Below are 8,297 nucleotides of genomic sequence, written 5' to 3'. Positions count from 1 at the left end.
CATAAAATTGTATAGCTGGAGGGTACCCCAAGAGTCATCTTGCCCGACCCCCTGCCAGGCAGAATCTCAACTAAAGCATCCATGACAGATGGCCATCCAACCTCTGCTTAAAAACCTCCAATGAAGGAATGTCCGCCACCTTCTGAGGGTGTCCATTCCACTATCAAACAGCTCTTACCATTAGAAAGTTCTTCCTGATGCTTAGTCAGAATCTCCTTTCTTGTATCTTGCATCCATTGGTTCTTGTCCTACCCTCTAGAGCTGGAGAAAACAAGATTGCTCTTTCCCCCTATTTGACAGCCCTTTAGATATTTGAAGGTTGCTATCATATCTCCTCTCACTTTCCTTTTTTCCAGGCTAAACATTACCCAACTCCCTCAACTGTTTTATCTATTGAGACCATAGGCAAATGCCTATTAGATCTTGTTCCCTGTTCCTGGGATCTCATGCCAGTTCTTACGTGTACTTTGGAAATAGCATCCATTTACTCTCTCATATTCTGAAGCCTTTAAATTTCATCCGCATAAAGGTTCCTGAGATCTCGGCACCCCTGTTGATTATTATCCTTGTCCTTCCTGCTAAAGACTCTCCTCCCCGAAGGGGAGGGGAGGGGTTGTGGTCGGGGCTCGAGCTCCGGCTAGCAGGGGGCGTGGCCCCCTGCTGCCCACTCACCTGGCTGGCGCTCACGCCCCCTCGGTGGCCATCCAACCGGGGGCCACGGTGGGGGCGTGTTCAGCAGCATTTTGCTGCAGCGCCAGCCTTCACCCGGCCTCATTCTTCCTTCTTCGCCCCTCACGAGTCACCCACCCTCCACTCCCTTTAGTTAGGGCTCAGGTTTTCAGCCTTGCTATGGACCTTAGGTTGGTTGCCCTGGTTGGCTGGGGGGCCTGGTAGGAGTTTTTCCATTTGGCACTAGGCCAATTGGTTTTTTCGCCTACCTCGTAGCAATCGTCACAACTTTTTTGTGGTATTGGCGGGTAGGTTAGGCATTGGAATAATGTGTTGCGCTGTGTGGAAGTGCTAGGTGTGGCCATCGCCTATGCCTTCAATTTTTTAGGGGTATTCCGTTAAAGGAATCTGGGGGTCGTGTATTCCGTCCGATGCCTGCTTGGCGGGAGGCCTTGGCACGACCCTCGGTGACAGCAGGGGTGAGCCTATAGTCGGATCAGCATCGACAGGCTCCACCTACTGGTGAAGAACCCACTTGTTGCGATCCAATGCCTAAGCCAATACCTTTTCAAATGCTGTAACCAATAAAGTTGTGGCCTTTCTCTAGCCCATTAACCTTATATCACGTGTCCTTGTGTCTTCATTTCTCTTCACCGGGGTCGGGTCCTCAAACCACAATAGTCTGCTGCCATAACCCACTCGTACCTCTTCCCTGTGCATACAAAAATGTCATCAAGCATTAAAGAATTCAAAGAAGTTCTCAGGAAGGCATGTCATATAAGGTCGCACACTTCCCTCTGTTTCTCAACCTACTAGAGTTTCCTATACAACTTTCTTCTTGGAAGGCATAGGCTGGCATATCTAATGTTCTAGCACTGTTTCTCATTGTTACCAGCAAGTCCCACATTGTCCTACATGATCTGGGCGCCCCACATAAATACAAGGAGTTACGTCTGTGCAAATATCATCAAGCAAGATGTACAACAATATAGCCTTGTTTTCTTTTTCTTTTGGTTATGGACTTACTGCCCATGTCAAGGACTAGATGCCCAGGGCTGGATAAAGTGTCCCCTTTTCCTCCTCCCATGCTAGGGGGCCTATGGGCAAGAAATAAATGTGCATGCATGAACCATCCTGCTTTTAAAATCAGGCATGGTCTTTGTTACAATTCGCCCAGTGTAATAGAAGGTGTCAGCCCTGTACACACTTACCTGAGAGAAAGCCCCACTGAATGAAGGGGAAATTGCAGTTGGGAAAACATGTACTTCTTCTGATGCTATTACAGTAATCTAATATGAGTATTCTTACTGTTTTTCTTACTGGAAGCAGACCCGAAGAATGTAAGCATCACACCCTAGAATGAATGGAGTTCTGCTGCCAGATCCAATTTGCATAAACAAATGATGTTCCCTTCTTTTCCATCCTTTGTATTTCTGTATTCCCATAGCTCCCCTGCCCAAACACATACACAAACAATGAGGGACTGGTGTTAAAGCCCTGGTGTGTGTTTTTAAAAAAGAAAATTACAATTGTTAAAATAATATGAATGCAATTTCAATTTCCTTCTGAATTATTTGTGGCTACTTGATGTGAGTTGTACTTATTTAGATTGGCCTCCCATACATCTGCAGTCAGAATGCAGAACACTGCAGGAAGTTGCTGCTGACTTGTACAATGAGATATATTACTGCTAACAGGGAGCCTGAAGCCTTGATTAGTTTGTTGTAAACACTACAATCATGTTTGCATGCTTCCATTCACTTTGTGGGCTGTGTATTAGATGGATGATATTCATGCTGAAAGCTGCAATTTAATTACAATAAGTCTGTTCCCTATACAATTTTGTCAGTGTCATCCTATTACATTGGTTGTGAACCATTACATGGTTCAATACAGCATGCATCATCATGTCAGACGGATAATGCCACACAATGGCTCAATTTTAGTTTTATTTTTTCCACTCTGTCTCCCAGATTGGTATTGATTGTTAATTATTATTAACTTCACAAGTTCTGGTGAACTGAAGCAAGGAGACAAAAAGAAGAGATCAAGTTATTATTATTTTTTATGATGGAAGATATGTGCACTGGGATGAATTGACATCAGGATGAATTAATTGCATGGATGTCTGGTTTCTTGCAAGTTCACTAACCAACTTTGGATCAGACTTTGTACTTCAGTTTTTATTTGCAAGTGGGGGGGAAATCTATTAAGTATTCTCCCGAGGGTTATAGAAAATCCACTCGCCTTTTTACTAACTTTGGTTTTCAAAAGACTACACAAGCAGCATGCTACACATCCATTTTCATTCTGTCTTTGGCAACTGCTTATATAACCAGATAGGATAACCATTTGCAACCCTCAAATATAAATTTTGCCTCCTACTTAAACAAGCCCCTTTCTACTGTGCAACCAGCATCATGACAGGGTTGGGACACAGGTGTGGAGCTAGGAACCAGAGGTCAGGAATTTGCCAGGAGTTAGATCCAACAGGCCCAAGAGCAGACAGGAGTCAGAACCATTAAAACATGGAAATATTCAGACATTAAAGACAAAGCCAACCATTTAAGCCAAGGAATGAAGCCAGAACTAAAAACCACTGGAACCAGGGTGAAAATTGTTGTTCATGCAGTCTTAACCAAAAGGGGAAGTCCTCTATAGCTTTTCCTGTCTAGGAGCACCTAGTGGCTGATTTGAGTAGGCAGAGCTTGAAAATACATCATGGCCCTACAAAGAGTCTTCAGACTGCAGCTCTGGTGCTTCATCACATGGGGCAGTGGGACACAAAGCTGAGGGTTGTCCTTGACATAAACAATTCCCTTCTTGTAAGATCTGAACTTAGTACAGTACTGTATTATAAATCTAGTATGAGTTGTTACCTGCAAGCAGGTTGACAGAAGCCCATCTGTTACATCTACAGTATGGAACATTGGGCTCAGCTATCAGCAGCTTCTTGGATGCCCCAGTAAAGAAAGGAGAGTAGCCAACTTCTTATGAAGCTTCACAACTTCAGAATCTAGTTTTCTGGAGGCTCAACGCAGGCACTGCAGTTCGTTTTTGATATGCAGTTATTTGAAGGTAAAACCAGTTCATCAGCAGGCTTTATAACATCACATTTATCCCACCTGGTGGGCATTGCTCAGTTCCTACTGCTACTTTTTCCAGGCTCTGACTGTGTAAACACAGATACAGCTTCCACGTGGATCTACCAGTTCATACACATGTTCCTCCATGTCATCCCAGAAGAACAGGGAGTTGTGTAAAGAGAAAAACAAAGAGCTCCAACCACATTCAGAGGTTCTGGTTTTAAAGATTATTGTTATGTTCTTATGTAGGCGGCCCCTTGAATGCTCTCAGCTATCTGTCTGCTTGTCAATATCGTAGAGATAAGGCTCTCAATGACTACTAGTCATGATGGCTATGCGCGGCTTCCATAGTTGCATTAATGCTTCTTAATAACAGTTACTGGAAATATGAGAGGGAGAGTGCTCTTGTGCTCAGGTTCTTCTTGTGGGGTTTCCACAGGCATCTAGTCGACGACTGTGAGGACAAGAAGCTGGACTAGATGAACCATGGGCTGGATCCAGCAGGTTTTCCTTGTTCTCTTATACAGTATTAAATGTCCTGCTTTTTCAGCTGAAAGTGGAAAAGCAGGATATTTATCCTAATCCTCATTTATCCTAATTGAGCTTCGCTTACCATTGCTTTTATATACAGTTATCCTTTCCCACAGTAAAATATGTATGTAAGAAAAAGGTGGGGAAAAGAAACTTCAAAAGGCACATTTTTTTTGGTATAATTGTCTCTTTTACATCTCTAGACTATTCACCTCTGTCCTTTCAGTTCTTGGCAGATCCAAAATTGAAAAGGCTCTGCTAAGTAACAATGCCTTGTTTCATTCAGGAAAGAAAAGCAGGGCTAAAAAAGAAAATGCAGGTAGTTCACATTGTGATATTTTTTTTTTTAAAAAAAAGGGGATCTTGATTTGAATGGGCTTCTTTACAACATGTGTGCGTGTATGTGTGTGTGCAAGAGAGAGGTAGAGAGATTGGCGTGTGGTGAAACAGTTGAGGTGTCCTGATATTTATTGATTTTTAAGTGTTTGGGAAAATATGCTTTAGGCTCATTGAGAAAAATGGTGAAACCAATAAAGAAGGAGAGAAAGACAAGCAGGAGTGGAGAGAGGATACCTGTCATAGATTGTTCTTCCAGACAGGCCACCAGGCAACCTGAGCCAGATTTCCCCAGTACAACCTTCAAGGCTGTATTACATTAAAATGAAACCTTTTACCTTGTTGTCTACTAGCACAATGAAATGCAAAGCGCCTGAAGCAGCTTCATCACCCATCTTTGCAGTTCTAGCAAGCATCAACATTTCACAGGGTGGTGGCCGTATTGTAGTTATCTGCCATTTTTTTTAAAAAAACTAAAAACTTAATAATATGTGGCCAACTGTATATTGCAAAACTTCATTATCCTCTCAAATGCCAAAAGGCTAAGCATTGTTACATTTGTTTCTGACATTTCTTTTATTGTGAGGTCCCATGGCAGGTGAAAACAATTCAACATACAATATTAAAACCAGATCAAAAGAAATTACAATCAAAAGAACAAAATGGGGGCTTAAAATATAAAGAGTTGTATCCAGAGTATATGTACAGAAAAGTCATATGTACTGTGTTCCATGTGTTTGAGTGCCGTTTACAACCATTCTGTCAAGTTAACAAATCAATGAGAGATTTGAAAGTGGTTTGGGATCTCTAGATCTGACTGCTCACCTCAACAACAAATAGAGCTAATTTTGGGAATTGAACCTTCAGTCCCCATTACTGACTCCACAAGCCCCTAATTAGTCCCTAAATAAATCCATTCTGGTACTGTACTGAGAAATTGAAGTTGTCTTCTATGTCTCCAAAAATGTCCAGAATATTGATAGCCTTGTTTTGAGAATGACGTGTACCTCCAGGATTGGACACCTTTGCAGGATGACACCAGCTGTGTCCACCATGATCTGGCATGGAACCTGGAGGTGGGGTCTTTTCCCAGGCTGGTGGAACACCAAATTGGTCTTGCATCGGCCTGGGAATTGACTTCTGGCCTGCTAGTCATTTCGCCAGTCACTGGTGGGCTGGGTGCCTGGCTCCGCTTTTGGGGACAGACCAGACTGGACCAGCAAACTTCATTCCGGTCCACCTCTGGAGTACTTATGCCCGGCCTGCCACTACCACCTCATCCATTTCCTTGTTTTGAGAATTTTCCATTTAAGCAAGCCAACTTTAAAAGATTTTTATTACATGAAATGTGGCAGAAAGGAATTAAGATCCCAGTGTAGTTGATGAGACCAGAGTGCAAAGCAGCTTTATCACAAGAAAGAAGAAGTGTGGCTATTTTAAGCTTGCTATAAAAAGGAAGTCCAAGCCTTTCACCTGCAGGTTCATCTGAAAGTGATTGTTTCATGCCTGGAACAAGAGGCCACAGACTAATTAGTATTATATGGGAATGGGATGCATCCAACTTTTCTGATGAGAGAAAGACACCAACCTTCAAGACTGTTTACTGCTTTTCTGTTCCTTACAAAACAGTCTAGCTCTTACATCTCTGGAGATAAGCAGAACCTCCATAACACAAAGGCAATTGTCCTTCATTTGGCACTGAAAACAACACGGCTGACTAGATTTCACTGAAAACTTTGCACCACCACCTCGCTGGTGATTATTTACAGTAGCCATCTAAGTTTATTTCAAAGGCGTTTCAGTCAAGGCTCTGAACAACTTTGTATTTGGTACAGAAATTGAGCAAAAACGAGTTCCATTCACTGAAAACATGCATCTGACTTTCCTCACAGAATTAATCAGAAAATTATCAACTTCCTTGCAATATTTCACCTTGAAAGAGAATTGTATGCTGCCTGTACCAAGCACTGGGAAGAAACAACAACACACTTTCTATGACATCTGAAATAGAGAACATTCACAGTGAACATTTCTCACACTGAACATTTCTTCCCACCAACAGAGGGGCTATGTCAGAAAGAGAAAGATTTATAATTTTAAAAGGCCACATTTCTCTTGTACAAGCCATGGTTTTGTGTTGTTTTGGGAAGTGAAAAGAAAGTGGTACATTGTGGGTGAGGGAAGTGAGATGTTATTTAAGTTAATACAGTGTGATTGAGTACAAGAGAAAGAACACCCTTTTACATACTACGTACCACATTCTTATCTCTCTGGTACCCTCAAACAGATTGCACTCAGCAGAAAATACACGCCGTCAATCATTCTATATCTATCCCAGCAGTTTTATTTCATACTTCACTTTCTTGCCTTTCAACGCCATGTGTGCACCACACGTTCCTTCCGAGAGCAATACAATCCAGGGAGCAGCTGTATCTTAACAAGTAACGCTCAGTAAATCTCATTCGCACATATAAAGTCAGTTCCAAACAAAACTCATTTCACAGATGAGTTCTACTCTCTATGTTCAGGTGGGAAGGTAAAGGAACAGGCATCCCTGCTTGACCCAAGGAAGCCTGAGTCTATCTTTGCCTGCCCCTTAAAATTTTATAGGCCTATATCTGCTGCTATGTCAATTACAGATCAGACGATGGTTTGTTTAATGGAGTGTGGACTGGATTTGTGGCCAAGGTTCCTCGTGTGGCTACTGGAGCTTAGCTGTTCAAACAAAATGGAGCCCCAATGTACCGTGGTGATGACATACCTCTATGGCATTTGAAGTTGGTACGTCCCAAGATCCCCACAGTTGAACAAATTATTCAGTTCCAAACTTCATTTCCTACAACAGAAGTACTGTAAAGAACAAACATCTATACTCCTAAGCACATGTAGCTGAGGACATTATCAGTCCAATTAAAAATAAATAACAAATGGTTCGATTTGGTTCTCTCTTTTTGTTTATATCGTCTTATTCACATAACTAACACAGGAATGCCTTAATTGAACCTTTTTCTTCACTTGTTACCATGTGTCCTTATCTACACATACTTATGAGCACACATGTGAACTCAGGTTTCAACAGCAAACCTAAAAACATGGTGTATTATGATAGGAAATGGTATTGTTGTAGCTCCTTAAAAAGATAGCTGAGGGAAGCACAGGAAATGGTAAACAGACTCACTCTCACCTCTACCCACCTCCTCCATAATTTTGATGCAGCAAATATTAATTTTGGGCAGGGGATTCAAAGCTTTAGCTCCTTCGTGTTAAATAAAATTAAGCTTCTTTAGTTTCTCTAAGCACTTTTAAGTTATTAGTCTTGATTAAAATTCCAGTAAGTCAACTCAAACATGTTGCTACAGTGAACCTTTAACCTGTTCTCACTTTTGCGACAGCTATAACAAATTAGACACTATCCTGGCATTCTACAGTCATAAAAGCCCAAGTATAGAAAGCCTTAATATTTTCCACTTTTCCACTCCGTTCTAAGGTATTTTTATATGGAAATATTAAATTTCCATATATGCTAACCTTAAATCACTTCAGTATTAATTCTAAAAACCCTAATGGTTTTAAATAAAACATTGTATGGATATAAGCATTCAAGGGCATTAGGGTGTCTCTCTGACTTAGGGCACATCCGAAGGACCTGTTTATTGACCATTTATCCTGATTTGC

This window comes from Podarcis liolepis, assembly GCF_965112155.1.
Source record: "Podarcis liolepis genome assembly, chromosome: 6".
Classification (NCBI taxonomy): Eukaryota; Metazoa; Chordata; class Lepidosauria; order Squamata; family Lacertidae; genus Podarcis; species Podarcis liolepis.
Note: the sequence above shows the minus strand (reverse complement) of the source record.